General features: G+C 42.7%; 1 pseudogene; it reads left to right on the forward strand.

The window, feature by feature from the left end:
* Nucleotides 1-12,646: 12,646 nt before the first annotated feature.
* LOC101603594 lies at nucleotides 12,647-16,265 on the forward strand (annotated as a pseudogene).
* Nucleotides 16,266-18,784: the final 2,519 nt, after the last annotated feature.

Genomic DNA, 18,784 nt, shown 5'->3' on the forward strand with positions numbered 1-18,784 from the left:
GGTGGCTTCTCTCGTGTTCTGTAGCTTGCTCTACCCTAGCCCCTCCCCCATGCTTTCCCTTAGCACTACCCTTCCTTGAGATCCATCCTACTAAGTTCTGGGTCACAAACACAGAAGGCTGGGATTTGTCATAACTTTGTGCTAGCCTGGTACTTGGCTCATGGTCGATCCCCAGCAGGTTCCTGTTGAATGAATGACCAAACAAAAAGGAGCTATTCGGGTACCTAATATCTGATTCTGATTCTGGCCTGAATACCTCACCATGAGGTACAGATGGTCCTTATGCATCATAGTAATGTCTCCCACAGCATACACACGTATAAATATTACAAAGTAGGAGCTGAAGGTATGAGAGCGATCACCTGGTCTGGGGCTTTCTGGGTTTACGTCACCTTGCTTACCATAATTCTTTCCAGACCTATCCATTTTCCTGCAAATTTTCATAATTTTGTTTTTCTTTACTGATGAGTGAAATTGCGTTGTGTGTATGTGCCACATTTTTATTACCCATTTACCTGTTGGTGGCTACTTAGGTTTGTTCCCCTCTCTTACTATCATGAACGGGACAGCAGTAAGCAAGGATGTTCAAGTACGTTTGTAAAGGCTCCACAGTGCTCGGGAATGCTGTAGCTGGTCATTGGGCAGTTGTGTTTCCTCCCTACTGAAATTCATAATGGACGCACCAGTGGTCACTCCCAGTGGTCACTCCCACCTCTTCCACCACACCCTTCACAGAACTGGCCAGTGTTCTTGATAACAGCCATTCTGACCAAGATGAGATGCTATCTTAAAGAAGTTTATTATTTTTTTTTTCACAATCAAGTCAGATTTATTCCAGAGAGGCAGGGATGCTTTAGCATACACAAATCAAAAAGCATAATATATTACATAACAAAGATAGAAGTAACATGATCACCTCAATTCATGCAGAGAGAACTTTTGACAAAATCCAACATCTCTTCTTTATAAGTCTTGATGAAACTGGGAATAAAAGCCATATACAAGAAGCCTATACCCAACGTTATATAAATGGGACAAAATCAAAGCATTTTCACAAAAATCAGGAACAAAAGACTAGGGTGTCCACTTTCTGCAGCCATATTTAATACAGTACTGGATGATTGAGCTAGAGCAATAAGGCAAGAGTAGCAAATTCAAGGGATACAGGTAGGAAAGGAAGAAGTCGAAATATCCTTATTTGGCAGTGATAAGATTCTATACACACGAGATCTTAAAGACTGCCAATAAAAACACTCCTAGAACAGATAAACATTATCGGCCAAGAGTCAAGAGACAACATTAACATCCAAAAATCATATTTTTAATGAACTGGCTCTTTTCCAGTGCCCATGCCCAGAACAGACCAGGGCTTCTCTTAGGGGAATGCCAGGAAGCTGAATTTCACCAGGTGCTTGCTTGTGACAAACAAAAGCTGACTTTCCTATAAGCTGGGTGGGGTCCCATCACATGGCTCATGACTACCTCAGCAAGTGGGTGATACCTCTTGGCTTCACTGCTTATTAGCACCAGTCATAGGCACGTTGTACATTACGTGTGCTTGTCCTGTGAGTCCCAATGTTAGTAGAAACTTTGTATGGACACATCGTGTGTTGGCACCATCATTTCCTCTTCCCTGTCCCCACTCCCCTGAGGGCTCTCCTCAGTGGGATCGCTGGGATTCATGATGGGGTTGCGGGTTATGAGCTGTGAGCAGCAGTCAGTCATTGTGGGAGGCAGGGCCTCTGGATATTCCCTCCCACCCTGTGGCTCTAACATTCTTCCTGCCCCCTCGTCCACAGACTTCCCTGAGCTTTGGTGGGTGTGCTTTAATTCTGTGTTAGTGTTTAGTTTCATTTATTATTTAGTGTTTAGTTTTGAGCTCTCAGCAGCCTCTGGATCTCTGCTTGGGTGCGCTTTGAGTCTCTTCAGCGTCTGTCTGCACCACCCAGGCCCAGGTGGTCAGGCTCACAGTGGAAGCAGCACTCTTGCTAATCTCGCCAGGTCCTCTGTGGTTTCAGCTGGACCCTGGCTACTGTGTGAGGGGTGGTTCATCTCCTGTCACGGAGTTAGCTATCTATTCTAGTCTTGTTGGGAGACTATGGTTGTTCTTGGTTGTCACTGCTTTCTGAAAAACAAGAACAGATTCTCCAATGGAGAGTGAGATCAGGATAGGTTAAAGGGGCTAAGCCCTGTTAGTTTACAGAGATCTTGATGAGTGTAGCCTCACTTTTGGGTGACTGCTAGTGGGAGCTTCTCTTTGGAGTCCCTTATTTTGATCTCCATAGGGTTCTGATTCTCCCTGATGGCTGGGGATGCTGAACACTACTTTCAATGCTTTTGGCCTGTTTGTGTTTCTTCTCTGGTGAACTGTCTGTTTATTTCATTAGCCCATTACGTGATTGGCTGTTTTATTATTTTTGTTTTGGGTATTTAATTTTTGCAGTCCTTTGTAAGTTCTGGATATTGGCCTTCTGTATAAAATACTACTGGTAAAAGTTTTCTCTCATTCTGTAGGCTGTCTGTTTTCTTTACTGATAGTCTCTTTTGCTGTACAGAAACTTAAAAAAAATTTACTTTATTTTCAACAAGCAGAGAGGTGAGAGAGAGGGAGAAAGAATGAACATGGGGACACTGGTCCTCTAACCACTGCAAACGAACTCCAGATGTGTATGTCATTCTGTGACTATGGCTTATGTGGGCACTGGGGAATCGGACTCAGGTTGTTAGGCTTTGCAGGCAAGCACCTTAACTGCTGAGCTATCTCTCCAGCCCCAGAAACATTTTGATTTCGTATGATTCCATTTGTTTTCCTCTTGGTACTGCTGTGGCTACATCCCAGAGGATCCACTAGACTGTGCTATAATTTACATTTTTTTTTTCTTTGGAAGGTTTTAGTTTCCTTTCTGATTTCTTCAACAGCTCACTACATATTCACAAGTGTGTTGTTCAGTTTCCAAGAATTTGTGTAGCTCCTGGATTCTCTCTTGCAATTGATTTCTACTTTTACTCCACTATGGTATGATAGGACACAAGAGATTACATCATTAGAAAAATATATTTGTTAAGGTTTGTTTTGTATGTAGCACGCTATCTGACTTATTCTGGAGAGGGTTCCATATGCTAATGAGAAAAGTATGTATTTCCTACCTGTTGGGTTGAATTCTGTGTATATTTTAAGTCCAGTTGATTTATGGTACAGCCTAGCTCTGAAACTTCTTTGTAGATTTTTAGTATTGAGGATATATTGAAGGTGAGGTATTAAAGTATTCAGCTATGTTAATGGATATCAATTAACAATGGGATCCATTATTTTTTAGGCAATTGGGGCACATTATGGATGTCTCAAATTTCAGTGGAAATGGATCCCATGTTTCGTGGTTCCTGGCATCAAGTAATGTGGTGAAGCAGCTCAGTGCTCTGCATATGTAGGACCACAGCATACACAAAAGCCCTGCTTTGTTATGCGCGTTCCTCACATGTCAGGAGGTCAGACTAGTGAAAGGCTGGAAAGCCATGGCAGACATTCCCAGCTTCTTCAAGCACTCCAAGGCATTGGAAGCTCAGTGGGCTCCCCGGTAAAACAATTCTGTACCTCCTGTGCTGGACAGAACATTTCATAATGCAGGGTCAACTTTGACACAGAAACCAGACTGCAAGTTTCTAGTCAAATAGTTCTATTTTCGGAGAAGATATTTTTTCACACTTAAGTTATGCTCTGATACCAAGCTCAGGTTAGGAAAAGAAAGTCCTCTAAGCACCTGTGTGGACAGATAACCATCACATTAGCCAAACCAGCTCGCATTTACTTAGCCTTCAAAAAGCCTGCCCTGTCCTCCCCTTATCAGGTTCAGCCATGGTCAAGGCTATGTGTGAGAAGGAAGCCATGTTTTCCTAGATACCACGGTTCTTTTGGCAGAAAACACTGTGAAAACAGTATGTGGAGGTTGTTAGTGTTTTGAACCTTTTAGAACAACCATCCTGCAAACGTAAAGGGGTCCAGTTACCTAGACACAATGGTTAGCCCTCCTCTGTTATGCATGACTGCATCTGTGGAAACAGCAAACACGCCTAAGTTTGATAGTACTGATCACTTACTTAGGGTTTCATACAAAGGCAGCTTTGTACCTAATACAACTACAGATCGGTGGTGGTGTGTGTGGGGGGAATCTAGTTATTTTTCAAAGATCTAAACAACCTTCCCATAAACACACAGGTAACTTTTTAGCAGACCTCAGTATGGAGGCACAAATTCTCCCCACTGGCCTTGAGTGAGCTGTTTGTGTCTATATATGCATGTCATGTTCTCCTGGACTGTGTTAGTCTAGAGCTGATCTAGCCCAGGCTGACTTGAAACTCACTCTGTAGCCCCAGGTGGCCCTCAAATTCACAGTGATCCTCCAACCACTGTCTCCCAAGTGCTGGGATTAAAGGTGTGCACTACCACACCCAGCTAGAATTGATCTAAAAAGTGGTCACGTCAGTACAGAGGAGGTGTTACTGTGGAAGGAAACCACTTCCCCTCCTCCACATTTTTTTTTTTTTTTTGAGGTAGGGTCTCACTCTAGCCCAGGCTGACCTGGAATTCACTATGGAGTTTCAGGGTGGCCTCGAACTCACGGCAATCCTCCTACCTCTGCCTCCCAAGTGCTGGGATTAAAGGTGTGCGCCACCACGCCCGGCCTCCTCCACATTTTTAATAATATAGTTTTATTGTTGCTATTGTTTGGTTTTCCTTGTATTTTTGTCTACTACTCATAGCATAACACTGTTGTCAACTAGATATAGAACCTCTATGATGTTGAATATGACAATCATTTCTTTCTTAGCCCATCACAGTCTGTTGTTCTTGTCCACAAACTGTGTCTTCTTGTGTGCGCCCTCTGTATTTGGTTCATTAGTTCCTAGATGAAGACTGGACATGGTAGTGCCCTTCTTAAACCCCAAGTTCTCCCTACCCTGCTGTGCCTTCTTGGTGAGCTTTTCTAAGTAGGGATGTAATGGAACACACTTTGAAAATGTAAGTGAGCCTAGCATATATCTCAGTGGTAGAATCCAGGAATAGCATTCAATAGGCCCTGCTTTTATTACCTACACTGCAAGAAAAATAGTGGCAATTACCTGTGAAATAAATTTATATAACTTAATATACCAAAAATACCATTAATTTCCACATACAGCAGGAGCCACCTTTCAAATAGCAATAGCTCTTGGTGTCATGGATCTTTTGTATTTTAAAAATACGTTGCATTTATGTCTCACCTGGTCTTTATTATCTCCTTACTTCTATTGTTTTTGAGTTTATTTTTCATGCTCAAACTTTCTGAGTATACTACTAGACTGTGTCCCTTTTTAAATGTAGGAGCTTGTGCCTGTGAATTGCCACTATAGCCATCTTGGCTGGATCCTGTAAGTTTTGTTAGGCTATGTTTCTATTATAATTTACCTCAAGATTCCTTAGAATAGTTAAAAATATTTATTTATTTTCAAGTAGAGAGATATAGAAGGAAGAGTCTGCTGCAAACAAACTCCAGATGCATGTGCCATTTTGTGCATCTGGATTTATGTGGGTATTAGGAAAATGAACCCAGGTTATTAGAATTTGGAGGCCAGTGCCTTAACTGCTGAGCCATCTCTCCAGCCCTCAAGATTTTTTTTTTTAAGTACCTTTTTCCCCATGGTCAAATAAAGCGGTCAAATAAAGCAATCGAGGTTCCTTCTATTGTTGATTGTTAGTTTTATGCTATTGTGTTCAGAAAGGATAATTGAAATGATGTCAATATTCTTAAATTTGTTAAGGTATTTTTGTCACCTAACATGCAATCTATTCTGGAGAATGTTTCATGTGCTATGGAAAACATCATACTCGACACTTCCATGGCTGACATGACACCAATTGAGGAAAACTTTAAAACTTTTCTTCAGGGATCTGGAAAAAGTGAATGGAGTCTACTCTCACCATTTCTGTTCCACATAGTGCACACCAATTAGACAATGGGAAAAATGATGGGCATCCAAGATTCAAGGCATCCAAGGTTCAAGGACATGGTACTGGTATCAGCTAAGATCTAGTGAAAGCCTTATTTCTTTTGGATGCATCAAATGTGAATGTATGTAAAAGACTTTACATCACCAAACAGGAAGAGAGTGAGACAGCAAGAAAGAGAGATTACAAATCTCTTCTGAGGATAATGTGCCCCCAACCTAAGTGCATACTTTATCTCAAAGGCACCAACCTGGGGGCCAAGCTTTAGTCACAGTAGACCCTCTGGGTTTACAAATTATGTTCAAATCAAAGCACAATCAAAAGAGTCAAGGTAGCTCATAGCAAAATCTAAAGTCATTCTTCCTATAAATAGGAAAAAAGTCTTAAAACTTGTACAGAGGATGAATAAAAGACATGGAATAGCCAAAAATAATAATGAGCAAAAAAGAATTCTCAAATCTGGCAATATGATACCAGTTGACTTGAAGTATACTACAAAGTTATGATAGCCAGAACAGCACTTTACTGGTACAAAACAAACAGGTAAATAGGTAAGAACAGAGGATCCCAGAAATAAACTCAAATTTCTATAGTTACTATAGTCAACTGATCTTTGACAAGGTTTCCAAGAACACACATTAGGAAAAGGTAAATTCTACTGGGAAAATCAGGTATCTGTCTACACACATAACTATATCTTTTGATGTGTAAAATCAATTCAGATTGAATTAAGAACTTAACTTTAAGACCAGTAACGATGAAAATACTAGAAGAAAAGAGAGGGGAAAGCATTTATGATATTATACATGGAAAATAATTGTTTTATGAAAAAACCTCAGGTTGCTGGGCGTGATGTCCCACCCCTTTAATCCCAGCACTCAGGTGGCAGAGGTAGGAGGATCCCTGTGAGTTTGAGGCCACCCTGAGACTACATAGAGAATTTCAGGTCAGCCTGAGCTAAAGTGAGTCCCTACCTAAAAAAAAAAAAAACAAAAAGCAACAACAAAAAAAAACAACTCACACAACTAAAGTAAAAATAGATCAATGGGATTACATTAGACTTAAAGGTTCTCACATTTATTCAATATTGTACTTGAAATTTTAGCCAAAGCAACCAAGCACAAAAAAATAAAGGGATACAGTAGGAATGTAAGAAACAAAACTAAACTGTTTTATAGATCATGTGATTTTATATTTTAAAAACTCCACCAAAAACTCTTAAATCTGCCAGGTGTGGGAGCACATGCCTTTAATCCGAGCACTCAGGAGGCAGAGGTAGGAAAGTCACTGTGAGTTCAAGGTCAACATGAGACTACATAAGGAATATCAGGTCAAGCTGAGCTAGAGTGAGACCCTACCTCAATCAAATAAGCAAGCAAGCAAGCAAACAAAAATGCCTAAATCTGATTTTTAAAATTTTTCAGTAGCAGGATACAAAATAAAAAATAAAATAAAATCTTGTATATTCCGCTAATGAGCTTGCTAAGAAAGAATTCAAGAAAACAATCCCATTGATAACAGCCTCAAAATAAGCCCAGGATAATTCTTAACAATAGGGTCTTTTGTAGATCTATTTTTTAAAATTAAATGATCGTGTCTTCCTTTTTCCTATCTTATAACTGAGAAACTTTCAGGTAACATTTTTATTCGTTGAGTTTTGTTATTTGTTATTCTTTTTTTATTAAATCATTATATTTATTGAGGTAAGCACAGAACCAAGAGAAGAAAAATGGATACAGATGTGGGCTGAAAGCCATGTGGTGGGCCTGGGAAAATCATAGAGAGGACAGAAAAGAAAGTACAGAGAACTCCTGTAACGTGGAGGGAGGGCAGGAGGAGGTAAAGAGCCCCTGCGGGGTTAGGGGATGGGGGTTCTCTACTTATCTCAGCTCAGTCAGGGAGAAAAAAACAGGAAACTCACCAGAAGCTAACAAGAAAAGAGCATTATTCTTTTTACTTTGAAACAGGGTTTCACAAGTAGTTCCTACCCCAGAGAGGCCTTGAATGACAATCCTCCTGCCTCAGCCTACCAAGTGCTAAAATGATGATCATGTACACTTAGTTTCATCATTATTTTAAAATAAATTTATTTATTTATTTAAGAGAGAGAGGGCTGGAGAGATGGCTTAGCGGTTAAGCACTTGCCTGTGAAGTCTAAGGACGCCGGTTAAAGGCTTGATTCCCCATGTCCCACATTAGCCAGATGCACAAGGGGGCGCACGCATCTGGAGTTCGTTTGCAGTGGCTGGAGGCCCTGGTGCGCCCATTCTCTCACTTTCCCTCTTTCTCTCTCTGTCTCTCTCAAATGAATAAATTTTAAAAATTGGATAAAAAAATTAAAAGAGAGAGAGAGGGCTGAAGAGATAGCTTAGCAGTTAAGGTGCATGCCTACGCAGCCAAAGTAATCAAGTTCGATTCTCCAGGTCCCATGGTAGCCAGATGCACAAGGGTGTGCACAAGTCTGGAGTTCATTTGCAGTGGCTGGAGGTCCTGGCATGCCCATTCTCACTCTCTCTCTCTGTCTCAAATAAATAAAATAGAAATCTTTAAAAAAAAGAGAGTTGGGGGAGAGAATGGGCATGCCAGGGCTTCTAGCCATTGCAAATGAACTCCAAATGCATGTGTCACCTTGTGATCTGGCTTTATGAGAGTACTGGGGAGTTGAACCTTAGTCTTTGCCAGCAAGTGCCTTAAACACTAAGCCATCTCTCCAACCCCATCATTGTCTTTAATGGCGTTTATGTGAGGTGCTGTTTTGGTTTGAATCAAATTTCCCCCATAAACTTACATATTTTGGAAGCCTGGTCCCTAGGTGGTGGCAGGTTAGGGAGATGGAACCTTGCTGGAGAAGGAAGGTGTGTTGTGGTGGCAGGTTTTGGAGTGTTATATCCCAGCTCCCTGCTTGCCAGAGCTCAGCTCACCGTCTGCCATCTTCCAGCTGCTGTAGCAAGAGTGTGTCCGGCTTCCGCTCTGCCTTCTCATCCTGCCACCATGAAACTTCCCCTTGAGCCTGAAAGTGAAAGTAAGCCCTTTCCGCTCATCAGCTGCCTTGGACAGATGGTTTGTTCCAGTGATGTGGCATTAATTACAAAAGGTACTCACAGTAGTTATGATTTAAACATTTATTAAGTAAGTATTCATTCACATGTGTTGAGCATTGTGCTAGTTTCTTGGAAAAGAAATATAGAACTTTTGAAAACTGCCATCTTGGGCTGGAGAGATAGCTCAGCAGTTAAAGGCACTTGCTGCAAAGCCTGATGGCCAAGGTTCAATTCACCAGTACTCACATAAGCCAGGTGCATATTCACTTGCAGTGGCAAGGGGTCCTGGCATGCCCATTCTCTCTCTCTCTCCCTCTCTCTCTCTCTCTCTCTCTCTCTCTCTCTCTCTCTCTCTCTCTCTCTCTCTCTGTCTCCTTGCAAATAAGCAAATAGAAATAAAGAAAATTAAGGAAATAATTTTTTAATAAATAAATAAATAAATAAAATTTAAAACCCTGACGTCCTTATGTTGAACATGGAAGTTTATATCTAATGCAGGTCTGTTATCCTCAACTCTGTGCTCAAATATCCATCTGTCTATTTGACATGGCCAACTGCATATCTGATGAACATCTCAAAAGTGATGTGACAAACAGTGTCCCTCTGACCTGTTCCTCCCCGAACATCCCCACTTCAGTCTGTGGCCTCATTCCTCACATCCCAATCATAAGGAGCCTTACGAATATTGTCAGGAAAGATGAGGAAAGAGATGCACGTCTCTTATTGAACATGAGAGAGGTCAGTGGCCCTAAGTGGGTAGATGGCTACCCTGTAGGTAGGAAGGGAATTGCCTGGATGTAACAGCATCACCACAGACAACAGAATGTGGAGAGGCAGAAAGAAAGAAAGCTCTAGAAAGAACACCAAGCTTCTGGATCAGCACAACCTGACTTCTCCTTTTCTGACACTAGTTTGAGCTGGAGCTCTGGGCTCATGTGAGAAAACATCCTAATTAATACAGATTGCCAATCCACAGCCAGTCTTCACATTTGGTCATGGTTTAATATATTTTGTTGAACCACAGAATGAAAGGCTTTCTCTGTTTCTCAAATTCTTATTTCTGTGCCTGTGCTTCTATTGCTCCTCTCTCTGGAGTGTTCTTCCTACCATGCCCTCTTGCCTTATAGGACTTAGCACACTCATCACTTTCTTTTGTTGAGTATTTTTTTTTATTAGTTTTCTATTCAGCAAGTACAGGCAGTTTGGTACCATTATTAGGCTCATCTGTGACCTACCCCCTCCCAAATGGCCCCTCATTGTTGATGTAAATGGGCCGTGCATTGTGGAGTTAGCCCACAGTTATTGGTATGATAAATGTCCGTGCATATCATGACCCAACATGTGGCTTTGACATTCTTTCCGCCCCCTCTTCCACAAAATTTCCCTGAGCCATGTTGGGTTCATTTTTGGTCTGCTTCAGTGCTGAGGTGTTGGGGGCCTCTGAGGCTCTGGCTCTCTGATTTGGTAGGAGTTGATTTTTCTCTGTGTTGGTCTCCTTCCCCTTTGTGTTGGTATCCAGTTCATCAGGAAAACAGCACCCTTGCTTGTTTCGCCAATTGTCCTTAGTTTCAGTCTGGGCCCTTTTGAGGTATGATGGGGTAGCTCTCTCCTTAGGATCTGCATCTATCTGAAAAAGAGAAGCAGATTCTCCAACGGAGAGTAAGTTAGCACCAGGACAAATGAGATAACCCTTACTTTTTTTTTTTTAAATTTTTATTTATTTATTTATTTGAGAGTGACAGACACAGAGAGAAGGACAGATAGAGGGAGAGAGAGAGAATGGGCGCGCCAGGGCTTCCAGCCTCTGCAAACGAACTCCAGACGCGTGCGCCCCCTTGTGCATCTGGCTAACGTGGGACCTGGGGAACTGAGCCTCGAACCGGGGTCCTTAGGCTTCACAGGCAAGCGCTTAACCGCTAAGCCATCTCTCCAACCCAACCCTTACTTTTTTAATAGAGAGTTTAATAGGTGTAGGCCCTCTTGTACCCCATGATTGTGGTAGCTTGATATTGGAGAGTGGGCTTATGTTTGGATATGGTTCTGATTTGTTTCCCAGCTCCAGATATGGGTCCCGTACCACTGAGGGGATCAGTTAGCCAAATCAAGAGCAGTTGGTTCCCCACCATGGCTGTGTGCCACTATTGCACTTGTATGGACATCACAACAGGTTATTTGTTGCTAAGTAGGTTAGACCATGAGTTGCTTGGAAAGATATTGGTCATTTCCCCCAGTCATCCATGTAGCACCTTCTGGCACTAGACATGCTGACTATCTGGGGACTGACTCTCTCCTGGCTTCCAGCCATGCCATTTCATTTTACCTGTCAGCTGCATATGGAGTCTTCAGCAATAGGGTCTTACCACTGACCTTTGGTGGGTCATCAAGTACTCTGACAGAAATCTGTCATTCTTTTAGGAAACCTTGTAGGTTTCTCTGATCAAAATCTCATTGTGGATGATAGCCCCATGCTGGTACTAGGAGTTACAGGTCAGTGCCCACTAAAAAATTGAGGAAAAAGATAACTAACATACAAGAGTTAGAGAGGAGAGAGAGAGAGAGAGAGAGAGGGAGGGGGAGAGGGAGGGAGGGAGGGAAGGAAGATGCAGAAGATTTAAGTTAGACTTGATCCTACCCTCTCCCTTGTCTTGTGGTTCAGGTGTTCCCGGTAAGGGCCTGGTGAAGGTTCAGCCATTTGGTCTGGCTTTTAGGAAGTAGAATTTTATGGTACCATTGCCGTTTGGGTCTAGATTAGTATTTCCCACCCCTTTGATGCCCTCCCCTCCCTCCCCATCAATGCTAGTGTCTAGTCCATGAGATGCTTGCTGGGTATATAAGGTATCTTGGGTAGATTCAGGTTAGGTGCTGTAGATGAGTGAGACTATGTGGTGATTTTTTTTTTCTGTGATTGGGTAAGTTCACTGGGAATGATCTCTTCCAGGCTCTTATTTAACATAACAAAATTTAAAATACCTAACTGCATGGGTCAGGCCTTTGACACTATGATCACATAACTTAGAAAAGCAACTGAAAAGAAGGAAAGACTTATTTTTCTCATAGTTCCAGAAGGTTCGGTCTATCTTGGTAGGAAAGGCATGGTAGAGCAAAGAATTTCCCATCAGATGGCAGGAAGCAGAAAGTATTACAGGAAAGGGACAGGGATAATAAACACCCTAAGGATCAGCTGCAAACAACCTATTTCCTCCAGCCAGGTACCCATGCCTAAAATTCCCCGAGCCTTCTGAAATGGTATCATTAGTTGTTGATCAAGCCTTCTATACATAAATTAGCCTTTGAAGAGGTCCCCTCACATCCAAACTATAGCAATGACCTTGGTGGATTCATTCACTCTTTCCAATAGTGGGATATAAGTAAAATCCCATTAGTGGCATGTTTAGAAATGTAACCCCCTTAAGGGTTTTATAAATGGAATATATTAAAAGAGTGAACCTGGCTGAGGAGTGAGTGTGCACTGCCAGCCAGTGAGCCTGACTTCGGAAACTCGGTCACCGGGCTGCTCATGCTGAGCAACGTGCACACCATGAGAATCACCGCTCTTGCAAAGGTTTTATTTCAGTGAGAAGTCCTGTGTCTCTCACTGAACAAGTAGTATCTTCCAGGCTAAATGCCTTTAATGCCAGTGATACAAGATGTCTACAGCCATGTTCTTGCTGAGTTTGAGTTACTGGATCCGTCGTTACTCACAGCCCTGAGGCTGGATTCCAGCCGTCTAGAGCGCACCAGCATAGCTGTGTCTGGGAGATGGCTGGCGTTGGGCAGCTCAGGAGGAGGGCTCGATCTCATTCAGAAAGGTGGCTGGAAGCGCAGGCTTTTTCTTTCACACTGGGAAGGTGCAGTTTCCCAGATTTCCTGTTCACATGATGACCGACTATGTTGCTGTGGCTACCAGTCAAAGTCTTGTAGTGGTTTGGGAATTAAATCAAGAACGTCGTGGGAAACCAGAACGAATTTATGTGTCTTCAGAACACAAAGGCCGAACAGTTACAGCTCTCTGTTGGGACACAGCTCTTCTGAGAGTTTTTGTTGGTGATCATGTGGGGAAAGTGTCTGCCATCAAACTCAACACCTCTAAACAAATGAAGGCAGCTGCTGCCTTTGTGATGTCTCCTGTCCAGACAGTAACGACGGTTGACTCCTGCATTGTCCAGTTAGATTATCTGGATGGAAGATTGCTCATGTCTTCACTTACTCGCTCCTTCTTGTGTGACACGGACAGAGAAAAGTTTTGGAAGATTGGAAACAAAGAGAGAGAGATGGAGAATACAGAGCTTGTTTCTTCCCTGGAAGGTAAACCTCTGATTTACCGTGCTCGCCCGGGTTCCGGGCTGTGGGAGGTGAACTTTGACGGGGAGGTGATAGGCACACATCAGTTCAAGAAGCTCCTTTCACTGCCGCCGCTTCCTGTGATCACCCCGAGATCAGAGCTGCAGTGTGAGCACCCTGCTGGGTCTTCCCAGTCCTTAGCATTTCCCAAACTCTTGCATCTCAGCGAGCCCTGTGTGCTAACTTGGACAGAGAAAGGAATTTATATTTTCATTCCTCAGAGTGTTCAAGTTCTTCTTTGGAGTGAAGTTAAAGATGTTCAGGATGTGTGGCTGTCTACCAGAATGAGCTGTTCTGTTTATAACTAAATGGGGAAATCTCACGCCTTTCCCTGTTATCTGTGGAGCGCTGTGTGGAACGGCTGCTAAGAAGAGGCCCGTGGGACCTGGCTGCTCGCACATGCTGCCTTTTCCACAATTCTGTCGTTGCCAGCAGAACAAGAAAATCTTTGACTGTAGAAAAATTGGAGCATTTGAAAGCTCAGCTGGACACTGCAACCTGCAGTGAGCTAATATCTCAGCTGGATGAGTTGATCTTAAAATGTGAACCTTTGGACTCAGCTTGCAGCAGCAGCAGAAGCTCCATCTCCTCACATGAAAGTTTTAGCATTTTGGACTCTGGCATTTATCGCATCATCAGTAGTAGAAGGGGCAGTCAGTCAGACGAAGACTTTTGCTCCCTTCACAGCCAAACCTTCTCAGAGGATGAGAGACTTAAAGAATTTGCCTCACATCTGGAAGAGGACCAGCCAGAACTGGGCTGTGTTTCCACTGGAAATGAAGACAGCGTTTCTCATGGCCCAGATAAGAATGAGACTTTTCTCCCCTTCAGCATTCCATTATCATTTCGTTCTCCATCTCCTCTTGTGTCTCTTCAGGCTGTCAAGGAAAGGCCCAGGAGCTGGACTTTGCTCTGCATCTGAGTACTGAAGTTGCAGATATGCCCACCTCAGCCCAGAGAGAGAGAGAGAGAGAGAGAGAGAGAGAGAGAGAGAGAGAGAGAGAGCAAGCAACATTTTAGAGTTTATCTTGAGGATTGTTTTGAGTTCAAGGCCAGCCTGAAGAAACTACATAGTGAATTCCAATGTTTCTAGCTTTGTGCATAAAACTACAGAGAAGATTGGCACCCTTCATACAAGCCCCGAGGTGAAAGAGAGACAAGAACCCAAGGATGAGGATCAGTCATGTGAAGAGGAAGTGAGTTCATGTACCTGCCCACAGGAGGAAGACACTGAAGGGGAAAAAGAGGTAAATAGTCAACTTCCAGAAGAAGACAGGTTTCAAGAACTCATCATAGCAAGAGCAGAAGCACTGACCAAGTTATTGGATCCTCTGGTTTTATTTGAATCCAGCTCTTTAAGAATGGTTTTACAGGAATGGCTTTCCCGGTTAGAAGAAACATTTGCTGTGGACTTCACAGGCATTTCCAGTACTGGCAATGGACCTGAGAAATCACACCAGGATGTGCTCCTGCTTAGTGAATCAAAACAGGGAACACTAGATGGAGATAATGAAAAGGAAAAAAGGGACTCTGTAGGCATTGAAGAAACTGATGGTCAAATAGCTTGTGAATGTGTAAGTAGTCTGAGGCAGTCTGCCAGTGACTGTTTCCGAGTGTGTTCTCTGTGCACCATTGCACAGTCTTCGGAAGGACCTGGCTGAGTTGACAACATTGTGCCTGGAGCTGAGTGTGTTGAGTTCTGCAACCAGAAGCACAAGTGGACAAGGGGACTATTCCCAGCAGTGCCCTCTTGCAAGTTTGGCTTGTCAGTTCCTGAAGAAGTACTTTTTCCTTCTGGACTTGGAAAGAGCAAAGGAGAGCATCAAGCTTAGTTATCCCAACAGCCCTTGTGTGGGGGACACTTTTATTGAAGGACTGAAAGAAATGGCAAGCTCTAACCCTATATATAAGGAGCTGGAGGAAGGAGACCTGCCGACCAGAGTGAAGTTACTGGATGTCTCCGTTCCTGCTGATAGTCCTTAGTGGATTGCTTATGCTTCCCTGTTGTATGAAAAGTTTGGAGAATCCGCCCTGTGGTCCTTAATCAGGTTGTACCCATCCATCTTGCCCTCAGACATCATGCAGCTTTGTCACCATAACCCTGCCCAGTTTTTGGCTTATTTGGACAGTCTGGTGAAATCAAGACTGGAAGATCAGTGATCGTCCTTCCTTGAGTTTCTTCTATAACCAGAGTCTTTAAGGCTGCAGTGGCTGCTTTTGGCAATGTCTCACAAAGCTCCACCAAGCACAAACACTGTGGATGAAGGACATCCCAGGCTTCACTCACACTTGCTCTCCTGGGGTTACAGTCAGCTCATCCTTCTTCTGATTAAGCTTCCTGCAGATTTTACAGCCAAAGAGAAAATGACTGACATGTGTAGGTCATGTGGGTTCTGGCCTGGATATCTTATACTCTGTTTGGAGTTAGAGAGGAGAAGAGAGGACTTCACTAATATTGTGTACCTGAATGATATGAGCCTGATGGAAGGGGACAATGGCTGGGTCCCAGAGACTGCAGAGGAATGGAAGCTTCTCCTATGCCTTGTGCAGAACGAGAGCTCCAGGCCAGCTCCCCATTAGTCACTAACTGGGAACCTGAGTGACGAACCTGCCGCCATCAACGTGGAGAATGTGGCGCTTCTGTTAACTAAGGTCATGGGCCCAGATGGGGCCTGGTCACTGCTCCAGGAATGTGGTCTGACCCTTGAATTGTCAGAGAAATTTACCAGAACCTGTGATATCCTGAGGATTGCTGAGAAAAGGCAGAGGGCCTTGATACAAAGTATGCTTGAAAAATGTGATCGATTTCTCTGGTCACTGCAGGCCTAATTGAAGATTTGGCAAGATGTCATAACATTTTGAAAAAAATTGGCATTGTGCTATGGAACCTTTGAAGTGCACCTGTTGCTGAAGGAGAGCCCCCCACCTGCTATGTACTGTGTCCTCTGTGGCTCTGTGACCTCAGCATCTCAGCCAAAGCTGGATTTTGGAGGGAGGCTGAAGCCAGATGTTGGAAGCAGAATGAGAACGCACATGATTGGAAAGTATTGATTTTGCACTACAGTATTATTTGCTCATCACCAGTGTCAGGGCATTGGTTTCTACTGTGGCTCCTGGGTTGAGAGCAGAAGCTTTTTCCTACGTGAAGGTAGGCATATCATGTTACTAACTGGAGTTGAATCATTTTTACTTGTTCTGGAAGTTGAAAAATTACTGAAATTGACCTAAATTAATGGTATTAACATATATAATAAATATTGAAGATTTTTTAAAGAAGAGTGAACCTGTACTTATGATATGGAGCGATCAGGAGAGATGGGCATATATACTATATTTTCTTTACCTAATAGTCTAGTGATGAGCATGTAGACTGGCTCAACATCTTGGCTATTATGAATAGTGCAATAATGAACATGGAGGTGCATGTATTTCAGTGGTGGACTGACTTAGATTTCCTTAGGTTTTTGTTTGTTTGTTTGTTTGTTTGTTTGTTTGTTTATAACCTAGGGTTGGTAAAGCTGCATGACATGGTAGTTTAATGTTCAGATTTTTTTTTTTTTTTGAAGCAAGCCTAACAGATTGGCCTTTTCTATGAGAGAGAGGGAGATGGAGAGAGAATTAGCTTGCCAGGGCCTCCAGCTACTATAATCGAACTGCAGTTGCATTCACCACCTTGTGCACAAGCGTGACCTTGCACATGCATCACCTTGTGCACAAGCGTGACCTTGCTCATTCACCACCTTGTGCACAAGCGTGACCTTGCTCATTCACCACCTTGGGCACAAGCGTGACCTTGCTCATTCACCACCTTGTGCACAAGCGTGACCTTGCACATGCATCACCTTGGGCACAAGCGTGACCTTGCACATGCATCACCTTGGGCATCTGGCTTACGTGGATCTGGGTAGTCAAATATGAGTCATTAGGCTTCACAGGAAAGCACTTTAACTATTAAACCATCTCTCCAAGTCTCTCAGGTTTAGATTTTGGAAAAGTCTCCACACTGAATTCATAGTGGCTATACCTATTTTCATCTCACCAGCAGTAAATAAGGATTTCTCTCTCCTTACATCTTCACCAGTATTTGTTGTTTGTTTTCTTTTTAAAATATTTTATCTTTATTTATTTATTTGACAGAGAAAGAGGGAGAGAGAGAGAGAATGAATGGGCATGCCAGGGTCTCCAGACACTGCAAATGAACTCCAGATGCGTACACCCCCTTGTACATCTGGCTAAAGTAGGTCCTGGGGAATTGAACCTATGTTCTTTGGCTCTGCAGGCAAACACCTTAACCACTAAGCCATCCCTCCATTCCTGTTGTTTGTTTTATTGGTGATAGTCATTCTGACTTGAACAAGATGGACTCTTAATGTAATGTTAGTTTATGTTTTCCAAATGCCTAAAGATGTTGAAATTGCTTTCATATGGCATTGTGCTACTCACCATTTGTACATTGTTAAAGCATGGTCTGGTCACTTACCCATTTATTGGCTGGTTGGATGATTTGGTTGGAGTTTTTTTTATTAGTGCTTAATTTTTTCCTCATCTATAGCCTGCATCTTTACTTAGCTGATGGTTTTATTTTTGCACAAAGACTTTTAAAAATTTTTTTTGTTCATTTTTATTTATTTATTTGAGAGTGACAGAGAGAGAAAGAGGCAGATAGAGATAGAGAGAGAGAGAGAGGGAGAGAGAGAGAATTGGAGCGCCAGGGCTTCCAGCCACTGCAAACAAACTCCAGATGCATGCGCCCCCTGGTGCATCTGGCTAATGTGGACCCCTCGAACTGGGGTCCTTAGGCTTCATAGGCAAGAGCTTATCTGCTAAGCCATCTCTCCAGCCCAAGGCTTTTTAATTTCATGCAACCCTAACATCAATTATCTCAATTAATTCCTGAACTAACTATGTCAGGAAGTGTTTCCCTGTATTTTTCTCTGTTTCAGGTCTTATATTAGGGTCTTTGATTTTGAATTGGTTTTTATGCAGGGTAAGAGATACGAATTCAGTTTCATTCTTTTATATGTGGACATCCATTGTTTTTCCAGCACCATTTATTGGAGAGACTCTTTTGTCCAGTGGATGTTTTCAACACCTCTGTTAAAGTTTAGGTGACTAGAGTTGTGTGGGTTTATTTCTGTGTCCTCTATTCTACTCCACTGTTCGATATGTCTATTTTTATACCAGTACTATACTGAATTTACTACTTAGCTCTGTAGTATAATCGAAGAGCAGGTATAGAAGGGGAAAAAACCTTTCTGGGAAGACAAAGTGTCTTTTTTGGATAAGTCTGGAATATGGAGTTGCAGAAGGAACATGCTGAGAGATGGGGCCAGGGTACGAGATAAAAGCCAGACTGAGCAGGACTTGACAAAACTCACAGATGTGACTCTGTCCTGTGGATTTGTGTTTCCTAGGCCAT

This window comes from Jaculus jaculus, chromosome 1 (assembly GCF_020740685.1).
Source record: "Jaculus jaculus isolate mJacJac1 chromosome 1, mJacJac1.mat.Y.cur, whole genome shotgun sequence".
Classification (NCBI taxonomy): domain Eukaryota; kingdom Metazoa; phylum Chordata; class Mammalia; order Rodentia; family Dipodidae; genus Jaculus; species Jaculus jaculus.